The following is a 17,467-nucleotide window of genomic DNA, read 5'->3' as shown; positions in this document are numbered from 1 at the left end:
ATTCCCCTATTTCCCCAATACTCCCCAACTATCCCCAATCCCCCATTCCCTAGTCCCATTGTCTGTAAACAACACTCTGTAGAACCGACCTTCCCCTTTTTCCCCCATTAAATGTCGTGCCCAGGTCCACCGCATCTCACGTAGACAACTTTCGGACATCTTGCTAGTTATTCTTAGTCTATGTCAGTTAAGGACTCGTTTCCATTAATTATGACTCTTCGTTGCACCAGAATGTGATTATATGGCACCAGTAGTGAGTTTAGGACCTTCCCATACCTCCTTCCATCTTCTTCCCCAAACAACAACAACAACTACAGCTACAACAACAACTACAACCACGGCGCGCGGGGGGAGTGTGCGTCCTCCCACCAGCTCGGTTAGCCGCCATGACCATGCGCTCCACGGGGTTACCACGAAGGGGCTGGCTGTCAGCTCCTCGTCAAGGGCGGAGCCTGGTAAACCCCCCGCACGCACCCAATGAGAAGCAACGTGCCGATTCCACGAGGCGGAGCTAACGAGCCGAGGGCGTGTCACTCCCCGCCGGATATACGCGGCCACGTACCGGACGTGACGTGAGATGCGCCCCCAGCTTGAGACGACAAGACGCCACCTCGAGCGCTGTGAAACCTCCTGCATCTACTGGACCGTACAGTACCCTGTCCTTGAGCCAAGAGTGCACCTTGAGCCATCGATACCCGCTTTCCTTGCCATCAATCCCCGTGTGAGTCAGCCTTTTGTCCCGTTTATCTGTCGTCTGTTGGGGTTAATATAAGAGTGTGTCTAAGTGCTTGTCTTTCTATGCTGTCCCTCTCATCCCTGTAATCTGACCTTCCGCCTTAATATAATCTCCTCCGGAGGTCTTGAGAACCGTATCCCTGGTGTCGTGTCATTTTAATCCCAGCCGTGTGTCTTTTCCTTCATTGATCTAGCGTAGCGCGATTAGTCAACGTTCGGGTATAATCGGGTAACTTGTGCAGACGTGGTCATACCAAACCGCTCGGTAAATAACATCTAAGCCGCGTCTGTAACAATATATATAAACACATATTTAAGAAACAGGAAGTAAATTCCTGCGTGGGGCTCGTGTGAAAAAATTCTGACTCAACCCAGGACTCGAACCCAGGAACTCATCACTTATGCAGTGACAGCCCACTAAGCTATTGAGTCTCCGGGATATCCTCAGAGATTTCTCACACTAACACTGCAAGTTTATAATGGCCGATGTCTTAGGTGCCTGCTAGGCAACAACCGGATGTGAGTGTATGTATGTGTATATATATATATATATATATATATATATATATATATATATATATATATATATATATATATATATATATATATATATATATATATATATATATATATATATATATATATATATATTAGGGTGCATCAAACGCCCAACTATTTTTAAAAAGATGTTGGATTGATCTGTCCCAAATTTTATTTTGTTCCAATCATAATATAAAGTTGCTATGCAAAATTTGGTAAGGTTTGGACATCATCTTCTGGGTCCACCTCACCATTTCATATTTTGAGTCGGTGGTATCAGAGTTGGAAATTTGACACGCAGCTGTTTTGAGGCCCATAAATAAAAATGAAAGGATTGACTGATTGCTACATATAATAACTCTTTGTAAAGGTATTATTGTGCTCTGTAGCAATATATCATCATCATAGGGATAGGGATACAATTCATTTATATACAAATAGTCAAAATAATGATTTTTTTCAAAATATGGATATAAAGCTAAATGAAGAGTATTTTTAAAATATAATATATAAATTAAAGAATATCCTGAATGTTGTAGTCATCTTGTCTTTACAGAGATCTTTTAACTAGACAAGATGATTAAAACAATTATTAGGCTATACTCCAATAAAATTGGATAATTGATTTATTTGTTGTACATAATTATGAAATGACATTATTGTTACTAATACTACCTATTTCTTTCAGATAAAACAATGGATGGCACAGTAAAGAAAGCATCTGTTGCAACAAGAGAGTCCACCAAGGTGTTTGGTCTTGGAAGTGCCATAACTGAACAAGATTCCCAGATCAATGGCACCAGACTTCCAACTTGTTTACAAGTACTACGTTGTTTCATGTGGCACACGGAAGATGGCAAACTTGAACGACGCTCTCGGTGGGAATCAGCAAAGCTTGTACTGCAGAAAGTGACACCATTTTATGGCAAGGCTAATATTCCTATCATCTCTGAACGCAAGGCTATTGAGAAAATTATCAAACTTGCAGATGATAATTCCAAGCTTAGATCAATCCCTATCAACCGAAGAACAACTCCAGCAAGCATCACAAAGGTGAATCAAATGGAGATGAAATTTATGGAGACATTTCCCTTGTGGCCCAATGATGCTAGTTCTCACATCAAGAATCCTGAAGACTTAGCATTCCTGGAATCTATGAAGACAGATCGCTGTGCAACATTTGGCTGCCAAGATAAACTGTTGGCAGATAAGATGCAGCGTAAAGTGAACCGCGAGGAAAAAGAATCAGAGAGGCGAGCAAGTATGGAGCTGGAGTTCAACATAAATACTACAACCACTGTGTATAATATTAGTGACAGTGATGAAGAAGTAACTCTTGGACCTTCAACAAGCACAGCAACAACCTCAAGAAGTCATCATCGTTTAGTTAGACCTGGCACATCAGTTTTCATTCCACATGACATCCTGAAGAGGCCCAGTCTTGTTTCACTGGCAACAAGGATGAAGATGACACCAACCCAACAGGCTGCTTTCACAGAAGCTCTTATTGAAGAAACAGGAGGGGATGTAGCGAAGGTGTCAACATCATATGCTACAGCAGATAAATCAAGACGCAAAATTGGACAGCATATTGCTACTACCTGTAAGGACAAATGGATACCTCCGAAGCTTGCTATGTTGCACTGGGACTCAAAGCTGCTTCCATGCTTAACGAACCAAAACACTTTTGAAGAACGCCTGGCTGTGCTTTTGGGTTCTCAAACTGATATGAAGCTGCTGGGTGTTCCATCCTACAAGCCTGGAACAGACCGTAAATCTGGAGATATAATTGCTCAGCTGACTAATAACCTACTTGAATCATGGAACTGCCAAGGGAATGTTGTCAACTTGACATTTGACACAACTGCATCTAACACCGGCCACATCAGTGCAGCTTGTGTAACAATTCAACAACGGCTTAACAAAGCTCTTCTGTGGTCAGGCTGCAGACACCACATTGGTGAAGTCATTCTTACGCACATTTTTACTGATCTTAAAGTTGAAGCATCTAAGTCACCAGATATCTTCCTCTTCTCAAGGTTTCGCAAGAACTTTGAAATGTTTCCACACACATTCAATGAACCACTTTCACGATTTGATCCATCTCAACTAAATGAAGCAGCAACAAGTTTGACAAGTGACTGGCAAAATAATGTTCTCAGACTCTGTCACACCGAGCAATCTCTAAGACGTGATGATTATTTGGAATTTGTTGATCTGTGTACTGTATTCCTTGATGGTGAAGTAGCTGAACATCAAATAACCTTCAAGCGTCCTGGTGCACTGCATAAAGCCAGATGGATGGCGAAGCTCCTCTACTCAATCAAATTATGTCTCTTCGAAAAACAAATCGCTGATCTTCCAGCAGGTGCAATTACCACAGAAAAACAAGTGCCAAAGATCAGAGAATTTGTCACGTTTGTCACTCTAGTATACAGCTCCTGGTGGATGACATGTACCTCTGTCACCGATGCCCCATGGAATGACCTGCAGCTCATCTCCAAACTGAAACAGTATGAAGCTGTCAATGCTGGAATCTCAAGAAGTGCCCTGAAAGCCTTCAAACGACATCTCTGGTACCTCACAGAAGAGATGGTTCCACTTGCCCTCTTCAGCTCAGTTGTTCCTCATGACCATCGCCGTGCTCTGGCAGACAGACTTCTGGAGGTTCAGCCAGATTTTCCAGTAACCAACCCACAAGGACGGTTTGGTACTGGGTTTGGAAAGCCCAGATTTCCTGATGACTTGACTGAGAAGACCACTCTGGCTGATTTTGTTGGACCAGATTCATGGTACCTATTTCATCATCTGAAGCTTGACTGGGCATTTCTAGTTACCGATGTTCAAGAATGGACTAACTCTGCAGCCTACCAGACATCATGGACTAATGTTGAAGCCTTGAATGTGGTGAATGAGTCTGCAGAAAGGGGAGTTAAGCTTAGCTCTGACTTCCTTTCAGCAGCCAGAAGTGAAGACCACTACCAAAATGTGCTACAAGTTGTTGAGCACAACCGCAAGGAGAAACCGAATCATCGAAAGCGAGCAGCTCAAGACTAAACTGTCAGAAATATCCATGAAAACTACAGTATCTTTGTTTTGTTTCTATTTTCATGTTCATCCATAGTCAGATGTACTCGTATTAAGATGATAAATGCTAAGATTGTGTATATATGATTCTACTGTAATAAAAATTATATCATTCTGGTATCTATAATACATATGATTATACCAATAAAATCATGATTTTGACTATTTGTGTATAAGTGAATTATATCCCTATCCCTATGATGATTATATATTGCTACAGGGCACAATAATACCTTTCCAAAGAGCTATTGTATGTAGCAATCGGTCAATCCTTTCATTTTTATTTATGGGCCTCAAAACAGCTGCGTGTCAAATTTCTGACTCTGATACTACCGACCCAAAATCTAATTTGCTGAGGTGGACCCAGAAGATGATATCAAAACCTTACCAAATTTTGCATAGGAACTTTATTTTATGACTGGAACAAAATAAAATTGGGGACAGATTGTTTTCTTGACATAGGGGCGTTTGATGCACCCTAATATATATAGATAGATATATATATATACAGTGAAACCTTGACTTACGAGTGCACCAACTTACGAGTTTTCTGAGATACGAGCCGTCGCTCGGGCGGTTTTTTGCTTTGAGATGCGAGCCGAGATCTGAGTAACGAGCTTACGCCACCCGCCACCAGGTGGGTTCCGGTCACGTGGTTATCTTGCCGTGCAAGCATCTCTGCCGTATATCGCTGCTGCTTTGTTTTCGCATTTTGGTTATTTTGGAAAATTTCTTAGTTTTAACCATGGGTCCTAAGAAATTGAGTGCCAAGAGCAGTGCTGAGAAGAAGAAGAGGATGATGTGCTTGGATATAAAACACGCAATCGTCGAAAAACATGAGCGAGGTGTGCGTGTTGTCGACTTGGCGAGGCAGTACGATCGTAGTACTTCTACGATATGTACGATTTTGAAGCAGAAGGAGTCGATAAAGGCTATAACGCCAGCCAAGGGCGTTACGATTATTTCAAAGCTCCGGACCTCTGTCCATGAAGAGATGGAGAAGTTGTTGTTTGTGTGGTTGACGGAGAAGCAGCTCGCAGGAGATACCGTGACCGAGAGCATCATCTGTGAGAAGGCCCGAGACATTTACGGGGATTTGGTGCAGCAGACGGCGGGAACATCAACGGACGAGGCATCGGAAGTCATTCAAAGCCAGTCGGGGATGGTTTGATAATTTTAAGAAGAGGACCGGCATTCATTCCGTCGTCAGGCATGGTGAGGCAGCAAGCTCGGATGTGAAGGCAGCTGAAGATTTTATTATAACTTTTGCCGAACTGATAGAAGCCGAAGGATACATCCACCAGCAAATCTTCAACTGTGACGAGCCAGGGCTCTTCTGGAAAAGATGCCGAGGAGGACGTATATAACGGCAGAGGAGAAGAGCATGCCAGGCCACAACTTGTTCAGAGTGCCGGCGATAGCTCGCCTTCTCTTTGTGGAAGACACGGTGAGATCCTTAACATCCAACAACTAATGGGACGCAAACGGGGCGCCCAGTTTAGCGGTACACACATTGATGAATCACCCTGCCTGTGAAACACCGACATGACAGGTTATAGCTGGGTCGGGATTCAAACCAAGGCTGGACAGTTTAGAGTCAAGTGTGCGTACCTCCAGTCCAGGCCATCCTGCCAACTTGTATGCTGCATACAGGTGAAATATAAAGCGCGAGATATTTTTATATATACTGTTTCTTTAAAAAAAAATTGGTGTGGTTTTTGGCGGGCTGGAACGGATTAATAGCATTTCAATTCATTTTAATGGGGAAATTTAATTTGAGAAACGAGCAAATTGAGTTACGAGCTCGGTCACAGAACGAATTAAACTCGTAAGTCAAGGTTTCACTGTATATATATATATATATATATATATATATATATATATATATATATATATATATATATATATATATATATATATATATATATATATATATATTGTTGCGGTTTTGAGTTTTGTACAGTCAGTATAATAAAGGTTAAAACTTACTTCCTTCTGTCACAGCTCGGCTTGTGACAATGTATTCCCACTTGAAGAGGCTCCAGTGCAGTGGACGAATGGAAATAGGGTACCCTACGTGGGGGAATGGTAGTTTTACCATTCCTCACATCCGGGCCCATGAGCATTAGATTAGGGGGGTGGCAGTGTTAGGCACATGGGGGGCCAGTGATTGTTACCTCCATGGGGCACCGAAGCCAGCCGAGGGAGGGCTAGGATTATTGTTAGGGAATTACATGTAGATGACTTTAGAAGACAAAAGATTTAAGGTGCAACATTTGTACGGTAGTGGGGACGTAGAGAGATTAGATGGATGATAATGACGAAGGGAGTGCTTAGTTTAATGGGATGATGGGGAAGCACGAATTTTAGGTGAAAAGCAGTTAGTTAGATGATGCTGTGTGTGTGAGAAATTGTGTGTTGAGATAAATGGAGTTGTGTTTGAGGAGTGACCACAAAAGGTGTGTGAGATCAATGGTGTGCGGAATATGTAGTGTGAGAATGCTTGGTGTGGAATAGAAGGTGTGGAATGCATGGTGCGAAGGAGTGAATGGGGGGAGATGGACCCATTCACGAATGCCCGGGGGGGTAGTGTAAACCCAGGTAGAGGGCTCAGGTAAATTGTTTGTATATTGACACCTGTGGTGCACGTAGTGGCAATGAAGTGCTTTGGTTGGGTGCATGAGTCAGTGAAATGGCTGGGCGTGTGGCTTAATTGGTGCGTATGGTTATTGGGGCACTCCGCCATTGGTAGTTTGTCGGCCAGGTGAGGCCGCAGGTAGGCTCTGGGAGCCAGTTAGGGTAGTGGTGAGTTGTTCAGTGGGGTCCGAGGATCCAAGGGAAGGACCCAGGTAGCCCAATGCCAAGGAGGGCATCAGAGGGGTAAAAAGCCAGGAGGGGCCTTCCCCAGTTTAGGTAGTCGCAGGAGCAGGTAAGCTCGGGTGGCGACTTCAGTGGCGGAGGTGCGCAGGTAGTTGGACCTGCTAGTGGAGCCACACGACCGAGGCCCGAAAATGTGCAAGGGCACAGTAGGAAAAATTGGGGAGTGAGACCCAAATTCTGGGGCACCGCAGAGTGGGCAATGGGGATTCGGTTTTTAGAACCACATAGTTTAAATATAGTCGATTGGCAGGGTACAACCCCGGGTAGTTCAAAAGTAAATGTCAGTAGAGTAGTTAGGAAGAGAATTCCCTTCGCGCCATCCACATCCATTCACCAAGGAGGACGAACCTCCACACAAGGACTCTTGGTAAACTGTTTGAGTGCAGGACGCATCATGACGTAATGGGACATTGTGTTTGTTCCATTAATTCCTTCCTGGGAGGGATTGGGAGACGAATTTGGATAAGAGGGGGATATGGGACACAAGACGTAGGGACGAATTTGTAAATACAAGGAAGGGCTAGGGTAGTGTAAGCTGACGTTGGGGGGTACGAACGGATAGGGACGAGCTTGCTCTGCTCGCTCTTCTGTGCTCCTCATGCTGCATTACCTTGTATTGTTGTGTACCTTTGTGCCCTTTCCGCTTTGCTGGTCGTGCTTTGTCTCTCCCCCCACCACAGCACCATTTTGGAGGTGGAACTGTGCAGCACCATCGACCTGTGCAGCATTCCTGTGCATCTGCACCCTGCTACATCTGTGCAGCACCCCTGCTGCACTTTGCTACATCTGTGCAGCCGAGCTGCGCTGCACTTTGCTGCCGTATCCTTTTCATTTGTCATAACTTTGCTGCACATATTATACTTATGGACCACAAGTTTTGTGGCCTTACACTTCTGCTATGTAGCACTTTGCTGCAAACTCACCTCGCATCTTCGGACCACTTGTTTTGAGTGGCATTAATGTCACGCAGTCGGACCACATAGGGTTGGCCCTGCTGGCAGAATACAATAAACACAGTTTTTGTGTATTTTTTTTATTATGTGCTAGGGACGAGAATAATTGTAAGTTTATTCAGCCCCGAAGAGCAGGAATGGCCTGTATGCCGGTCCGGGGGCTTGCCGGTTTGATATGTGCACACAGAAGATGCAAGATGCAAGAAGCAAGCAGCAAATATGAATTAATGAATGTGTTTTGTGTATTTTGCTGTGCTTTCTCTCCCCTCCAATCTTCTTTCCAAAAAGGACAGGTCCGGGGTCGTAGAACTCATCTTCACGCTGTTGAAACCAAAGTGTTCAGAATCATTGGAATCTCCGGCGATGAAGCTAACTCCAAGGGCCTTTCACTCACTCACCGCAGGCAGGTTGGTGGCCTTTCCGTCTTCTACCGACTCCTCTCTGTCCTTGCCCCCCCAGCTCTCTCTGGGCTCTGTCCCCCAAATATTCCTACAGGTCGCACAAGATCTGCCTGCAACCCTCTTATGGTTAAACTGCCAAAATCAAGACTCTCTGCTCACCTTCACTCCTCTTTCCTCCCGCCTCTGGAACAAACTCCCTCACTCTCTTCAATCCCACTCCACCCTCCAGGTCTTTAAAACAGCTGTTCACCACCATCTCTTATCTTCCCCCATCCAAAACCTTGATCTTTTCTACCCCCACTAATTTCACCCCAAATCCACTTTTTTGAAATACCAACTTCTGTCCTGGAAGTCCTTGGTGTACTTGTGTTTTATACTTCTCCCACCCCCCCCCCCCCCATTCCCACGCCTCCTCCCCCCAAGCCTTCTCCCTCCCTCACATCTCCCTGCTCTCAAATGTTGTGTTTGTGTGCTTCCCCTTCTCTCCCCATCTTGTCTTCCGCTCCCTCTTTTTATGTATTTTGTTTGTCTGGATCTTTTTTTTTGTGAAAAAAATGTTAGCTCTTTCACGAGCCTCGATTCTGTATACAAAAAAAAACAAAAAAACAAACAAACTGGAAATAAGGAGTAGGTTTTGTGCTTGTATATAAAAATGCTGCCCAACGGCTATATGTTTAGTTTACCAAATTCTGGATTCGGTTAATCGTGGGCGTGATTCTGTTAGAGTAGCTACTCTACACAGTAGGTGGGACATATTTAGTGTTTTAAAACTGTCGCATACATGGGTTAGAGTAAATGTTAGTGGGAACCACATCTATATGTCACATGTAAAAGTTAGTCCCAGATCTTTCTCAAAACCGGTCGTTACAATTTTTGTAGGTTCAACTCGGGGACGAATCTGACGAGGGAGAGGGGTAGTGTTGTGGTTTTGAGTTTTGTACAGTAAGTATAATAAAGGTTAAAATTTCCCCCTCATAGTTATTCACACAAGCAACATGTAGCCTCACGATTGTGTAGTTATGTCTTAGTATTTGTGAGCTTAGTCCTTTTCCTATGTTAGTTCTGCGTTGAGTAGAGTCAGGAGAATAGGCCCTACTTCTACTGACTCTCCAGCCTACCTAGCCTCATGCCTCTTTGCGCTGACGTTGGTTCATTTTGGGCGAATTAATACGAGGCAGGCCTAGGAGGGTCGGGCGGAGCCGAATGAGGGGCGGCAGATTAGCTGACAGTAAGCACGAGCTGCCAACCAGGGCTCAGAGGGTGTGGCGGCAGCACTGTGTCACAGGGCGTGGTTGGAAGGTTCGAGAGGGTTCAAGAAGGTTCGGGGCATATCTATATAACCCATCGCGCAAAGCCCCCGAGAGGACTCGCAGCAGTAAAAGGACTCGCATGGACTCGCGTGCACTGACCAACCATGAGGACTCGTTGACGAGCAGGAGTTGAGAGCGTCAAAGAACATTGAGAGATAGGCGGGTGAAGAAAGACGTGCAGGAACCGGAATATGCGCTATTATAAAGTGACACTCGGTTGAGCTGGAGGCCGAGCCACGTACAGTGCATTAAGTCACGCGAGTGATGACGGCTGTGTAATTGCCAGCCGCGTTGAGAGATGCGCATTTTCCGTTCCACCTCATTGGCTGCCTTTGTTTGGGAGACACGCTACGAGGTTCCTTCAACTGCCTGCTTGCCATCTTCGCGGGACGTGCTGGGACCGTGGAGAGCTGGACGGGGCCGTTCCTGGACGACTACATCGATGCGTTTGGCTGGAACATCAATCCATCTGCAATTCCCTGTGTGAGTGTGACGGGCCCGAGTCTGGGCGATAGGATAAGACTGTTTAAGTGTTGCTCTGTGTCTCTGCATCCCGATCATTGTACATACATGTGGGAATAATAATTAAACCTGTGTTCTTCCTTTTCCATTCGATTGTTCCTGTGATTTCCTCATTGGTTAAGCGTGGTACGAATAGAACCGCTCGAATCGGGTTCCACTACCTAAAACTGCACGGACCACGTGGTACTCATTCCACTCGGTGTAACTAAATCACACGTGGCTCGCGCAAGGCTTGCTTCCTCGCTTCCGTGGTGGCACAGGGATTTAGGTACGAGCGAGACTTGGTCCCGAAACCTTACTTCGCGTTTTGCCCGAAAGAGGCGTTTCAAGTCTCTCTGTTCCGTCAAGGCCAGAAAGAACAAGGGGATTAATCCCCCCTTGGTAAGGGGAAGAAGGGCAGCGGAGAACCATAACAATGTATGTATATATATATATATATATGTATATATATATATATATACATATATATATATATATATATATATATATATATATATATACATATATATATATATATATATATGTATATATATATATATATATATATATATATATATATATATATATATACGTATATATATATATATTGTTGTGGTTTTGAGAAGTGTACATATAACATCATTAAAGGTTAAAGGTTTGCCCCCTAGTTAGTCCACCAGCAACACGTAGGCCCATTTAGGATATTAGTTATGTCATAGTCTATGTGAGTATAAGGCCATTTCCCTAGTATCATCTGCGTTGTGTAAAAGAAATAAGATAGGCCCCGTTCATTTTGCCTCCACCCTCCAAATCTACCTCGTTGGGCAGAATCCATCCCGCGCCCCATTTTGGCTATTGCACCTCGCATTAGGATGCTCACTAGTCAAGGGACACGAGGTAAGCCTGAGAGAGGGAGGAGCGCGGTGTCGAGGGTGAAGCGGGGGAGACAGCGGCAGAAAGGGCCACCAGCCAATCATGGCTCTAAGGGCATGGCGTGAGGGGCGTGGTAAGGGCGTGCCTATAAAAGCGCACGCACAATGCCCTTGAACAGGACTTACGCAACAGTGCTCGTATGAGGAGGACTGTCGGAGGACTGAAGCGAAGGACTGCCCTTGTCGGGACTTCTGCGGGAGAGGCGCTTTGCGATTGAACTTGCATTGGGAGCGCCTATGAACTTGTATTGGGAGCGCATATAGCGCCTGTTCATCCATTATGTACGCGGCCGTGACCGCAAGTGTAATCACCAAGTCCAGCTTACCATTCGCCCCCTAATTGTCCGATCCGAAACCAACGACCCGTGGGGAGCTTCTGCCGTCCTGACCATCTTCTTCGCAGTGCAAGTCGGGGACCGGAGAACGAGCTGTTGGACATCATCCCTGACCATCAACCTGACCATCTGCAATCCCCGTGTGAGTGTGTCTGAGTGTGAAACGGGCCCGTGTCCTGGAATAAGTATAAGACTGTATAAGGCTGCACTGTGTGTTCTTCTTCTTCTCATTGTACATAGTGTAATAAACCAATTATTGTTATTCCTTGTTTCTTCCTGATTCGACCATATCAGTGATTTCCTCCATTGGGTAAGCCTGGCACGATTAGGAACCGCTCGGATCGGGTTTAGCCATTGATAACGGCTCGGGTCACTGTTCGCTATCGCTCGGCGTTTCCACCTATAACCGTGATTCTGGCGGGGCTTATTTCCTTGCTTCCTAGCAAGGAAAACCTTATTAGTTGCTACTTAGGTAATAGGAATTTGGCCTACACCCCTATTTAACGCCGTCCGGAAGGAACGTCATAGCCCCGGATCCCGTCGGCTAGTCAAAGACAAGGGGACTAATCCCCCCTTGGTAAGGGATGCTTTTGCTGAAATCGTTTAAATTCATTTTTTCCCTCATCAATCTACACTCAATACCCCATAATGACAAAGAGAAAACAGGATTTTAGAAAGTTTTGCAAATTTATTTCGAAGAAAAAAGTGAAATATCACATTGACATAAGTATTCATACCCTTTGCTATGACACTTGAAATTTAGCTCAGGTGCCTCCCATTTCTCTTCATCATCTTTGAGATGTTTCGACATCTTGATTGGAGTCCACCTGTGGTAAATTCAATTGATTGGACATGATTTGGAAAGGCACACACCTGTCTATTAGGGTGGTCCAAAAAACATCGATCTCTCCGATTTGATGCTCTACTGGATTATTGTTAGAAATGGTCTAAAACATTCACCTACCAAATATTTTCGCTCAATTCCATCTAGAAACTCATACACACTTCAATTGAAATATGGCGTTTTTCACCAAATTTGGCTAAATGAGAACAATCCAATAGCAACCTAGGTGGAAAAAGTACATTCACTATTGTACTAAGCCATTTTGTGGTTCATGACGTTTTGCATGCGCTTGCGCCTGTGAGTGTGAAATCATCATGTTCGAAACATGTTTGACAATGCTTGAAACATGTTTGAAACATGTTCATACATGTCTGACTCATGTTTCGACCATGAGGACTTCACAGGGGTATGTACCATCAATGACATTATTTAGGAAAAAAATATTTCTAAAGTCTTTGTAAGCCTCTCAACATGGACGATTTTCATTAAAATTGACCAAAATGACAAATTTATATGTTGAGTGTGTATGAGTTTATAGATGACTCAGATGCAAAATATTTTTTGGGTGAATGATTTAGACCATTTCTAACAATAATCCAATAGAGCATCAAATTCCAGATGAAAAAGTGATTTTTTTTGCATTTTTGGACCACCCTACTGTCTATATAAGGTCTCACAGCTGACAATGCATATCAGAGCAAAAACCAAGCCATGAGGTCGAAGGAACTGCCTGCAGAGCTCAGAGACAGGATTGTGTCGAGGCACAGATCTGGGGAAGCCGACAAAAAAATCTCTACTGCATTGAAGGTTCCTAAGAGCACAGTGGCCTCCATGATTCTTAAATGGAAGTTTGGAACAACCAGGACTCTTCCTAGAGCTGGCCGCCCGGTCAAACGGAGCAATCGGGGGAGAAGGGCCTTGGTAAGAGAGGTGACCAAGAACCCGATGGTCACTGGCTGAGCTCCAGAGATCCTGTGTGGAGATGGGAGAAACTTACAGATGGATAACCATCACTGCAACACTCCACCGATCTGGGCTTTATGGCAGAGTGGCAAGACGGAAGCCTCTCCTCAGTGAAAGACACATGAAAGCCCACAGAATCTTGTTTCTCACAGTCTGAGACTCCGTTAGGTGCTTTTTTTTGCAAAATCCAAGCGGACTTTCATGTGTCTTTCATGAGCTCGATGCTCTGGAAAATCCTCTCTTCCATTTTGGAGAAGACTCCACATTATGTCATACCATACCACATTTCACTGCTGGGCAGACACCAGCTTTCATCACTTTCTGCTGTTCCGGAATTCATTAGATACTGGAACATGTTCTTCAACGAAAGAAAAATCTTACTGTCCCCTCCTGTCGCTCGAGAACGATAGTCAAAGTAAACTATCTATCTATTTCCATTGTCAGCTACTGGAAGAGGTTCAGCCTCTTGAACTTATCGGCCTCGCCAATAGCCATGACCTTCCTGTGCCAACCACATGGCAAGAGTTGTCTCCAAAGCCATCATCCGTCGATCCAAGTCATTTCTTGGGATATCAGTGCTACACACAGTAGACAACGTCTTTGTAGCTCAACGAAGTCCTTCTCTGTCCAATAGGATGGTGTCCCAGCATCACATTGTCTCGCCTTGATTCCATGGAATCTAAAGATCTCAACATTATTGGAATCTCTCACAACGAGGCCAAAACACAAATTCTATTTTCACATCACAGAGAGGTCAGTAGTCTCTGTTTTTGTTACCGCATCTTCTGCAAAATTGCTCCCTCTGCTCTCTCAGTCCTCCGACCCACCCAGAAACTACAGGACACACACATTCCTCAAGTAATCCGCTTCTGGTTAAACTTCCAAAATCCAGGCGGACTGCACCCATAAGCTCCTTTGTTCCTCACTTCTCCCATCCCTCTGGAGGCTATTCTTTCCTACTGTTCCCTCCTGTTCTACAAGCAGGCAGTGCACCACAAACTCATGTCACTGCCCCATCCTTACCCATGATGTTTATTACCCCCATTGGTCCTCCACAATCCAAACCTCTCACTTCCTGATTTCAGTGTTTCCTCCTCTTCTCTATCTCTTCCATTCCTTTTTGTTTATCCCTTGCTGGTTGTGCTCAATTGTTGCCCTGCTACAACATTGTTGATGTAACCGTGCTCCCCCCATGAGACTTGATCTTGTATAGAAAAAAGGCAATTCTGCACACCAAGCACATTCTGCACACCATGGAATCCTGTTGGTGTATTAACTTGAAAAAACACTTTCACCTGGTCAATGTAAGGAAAAGGTAACAGTCTTGCTGCCTACTTACATTATTGGACAATAAATTACGGTATTAGGATCCGTTTAAGACTTGTTGAAGCCCAAATATGGCAAATTATTGGGATGAGCAATGCTAGATGTACTAAAATGAAGTTAGACATCAACTTGGCTTTCATTAAACTGTTATCAGCAGATTGTTCCTCAAATATCAACAAACCAATGAAAAATCACCCATAGAGTGACACTTGGCAAAAGAGAACAAAGTAGAATGGCACTCAGTAGAGCATCCTTTTGACCTCAAAAATAGTTGGTGGTTGAACTCAGTTCGCTGATATGCAAATCCGATTCAAATTTCAAGTCAATCGGATGAAAATTTAGGATTTTAGAAATTTGTTAAAAAGTGGTTGACCATTGGCCTATGTTGATCTCAAAAATAGATGGTGGTTGAATTCATTTCGCTGATATGTAAATCCCATTCAAATTTCAAGTCAATCGGATGAAAATTGAGGATTTTAGAAATTCGGAAAAAGTGGTTGACCTTTGGCCTTTGTTGACCTTTTGTCCTCCAAAATAAATAGGATCTTGTCGGACCACAAACTCTACCATTTGGTATATTTTCGTGAAAATCGATTTAAAATTTTGACCTGTAGGCAAGTATAAGTGAGCGGACAGACAAACAAATGAAAAATCACTCATAGAGAGACACTTGGCAAAACAGAAAAAAGTAGAATGGCACTCAGTAGAGCATCCTTTTGACCTCAAAAATAATTGGTGGTTGAATTATGTGGCCTGATATGTAAATCGTCTTCAAATTTTAAGTTAATCGGTTGAAAATTTACAATTTTAGAAATTTGGCCTATGTTGACCTTTTGACCGATGTTGACCTCAAAGATAGTTGTTGATGTGAAATTGATGTGAACTCAGCTAACTGATGTGAAGATCCTATTCAAATTTCAAGTCAATCGGATGAAAATTTAGGATTTTAGAAATTTGAATAGGGTGTTGACCTTTGGCCTATGTTGATCTCAAAAATAGTTGGTGGTTGAATTCAGTTAGCTGATATGAAAATCCCATTCAAAATAAAAGTCAATCGGATGAAAATTGAGGATTTTAGAAATTGGTTAAAAGGTGGTTGACCTTTGTCCTATGTTGACTTTGTGACCTTTATTGATCTCAAAAATAGTTGGTGGTTGAATTCAGTTCGCTGATATGCAAATCCTTTTCAAATTTCAAGTCAATCGGATGAAAATTGAGGATTTTAGAAATTTGAAATTGTTGTTGACCTTTGGCCTATGTTGAGGTTTTGGCCTATGCTGAACTCAAAAATAGTTGGTGGTTGAATTCAGTTCGCTGACATGAAAATGCCATTCAAATTTCAAGTCAATCGGATGAAAATTGAGGATTTTCGAAATTGGAAAAAAAGTGGTTGACCTTTGGCCTATGTTGACTTTTTTGGCCGACGCTGATCTCAAAAATAGTTGGTGGTTGAATTCAGTCAGCTGATATGTAAATACTATTCACATTTCAAGTCAATCGGAAGAAAATTGAGGATTTTAGAAATTTGAAATTGTTGTTGACCTTTGGCCTATGTTGCTCTTTTGGCCTATGGTGATCTCAAAAATAGTTGGTGGTTGAATTCCGTTTGCTGATAGGTAAATCCCTTTGAAATCTCAAGTGAATCGGATGAAAATTGAGGATTTTAGAAATTTGAAATTGTTGTTGACCTTTGGCCAATGCTGATCTCAAAAATAGTTGGTGGTTGAATTCAGTTAGCTGATCTGTAAATCCTCTTCAAATTTCAAGTCAATTGGATGAATATTGAGGATTTTAGAAATTTGAAAAAAAAGTCGTTGACCTTTGGCCTATGTTGACCTTTTGGCCAATGATGATCTCAAAAATAGTTGGTGGTTGAATTCAGTAAGCTGATATGTAAACCCTATTCAAATTTCAAGTCAATCGGATGGAAATTGAGGATCTTTGAAATTCATAAAAAGTGGTTGACCTTTGGCCTATGTTGACCTTTTGGCCCACGCTGATCTCAAAAATAGTTTGTGGTTGAATTAGGTTAGCCGATGTGTAAATCCTATTCAAATTTAAAGTCAATCGGATTAAAATTGAGGATTTTAGGAATTTGAAAAAAGTGGAGACCTTTTTTTTTTTTTTTTTTTTTTTGTATACTGAATCGAGGCTCGTGAAAGAGCTAACATTTACTTCACAAACAAATCGACCAGACAAACAAAATACATAAAAAGAGGGAGCAGAAGACAAGATGGGGAGAAAAGGGGAAGCACACACACACACCATCCGAGAGCAGGGAGATGTGTGGAAGGGAGAGGGCCCGGGGGGAGGAGGCGTGGGAAGGGGGGGGGAGGGGAGGGAGAAGTATAAAGCACAAGGACACCAAGGACTTCCAGCACAAAAGTTGGTATTTCAAAAAGTGGAATTGGGGTGAAATTAGCGGGGGTAGAAAAGATCAAGGTTTTGGATGGGGGAAGATAAGAGATGGTGGTGAACAGCTGTTTTAAAGACTTGGAGGGTGGAGTGGGATTGAAGAGAGTGAGGGAGTTTGTTCCAGAGGTGGGAGAAAAGAGGAATGAAGGAGTGAAGGTGAGCAGAGAGTCTTGATTTTGGCAGTTTAACCAAAAGAGGGTTGCAGGCAGATCTTGTGCGACCTGTAGGAATATTTGCGGGACAGA

This window comes from Myxine glutinosa, chromosome 3, assembly GCF_964187855.1.
Source record: "Myxine glutinosa chromosome 3, kmMyxGlut1.1, whole genome shotgun sequence".
Lineage (NCBI taxonomy): Eukaryota > Metazoa > Chordata > Myxini > Myxiniformes > Myxinidae > Myxine > Myxine glutinosa.
Note: the sequence above shows the minus strand (reverse complement) of the source record.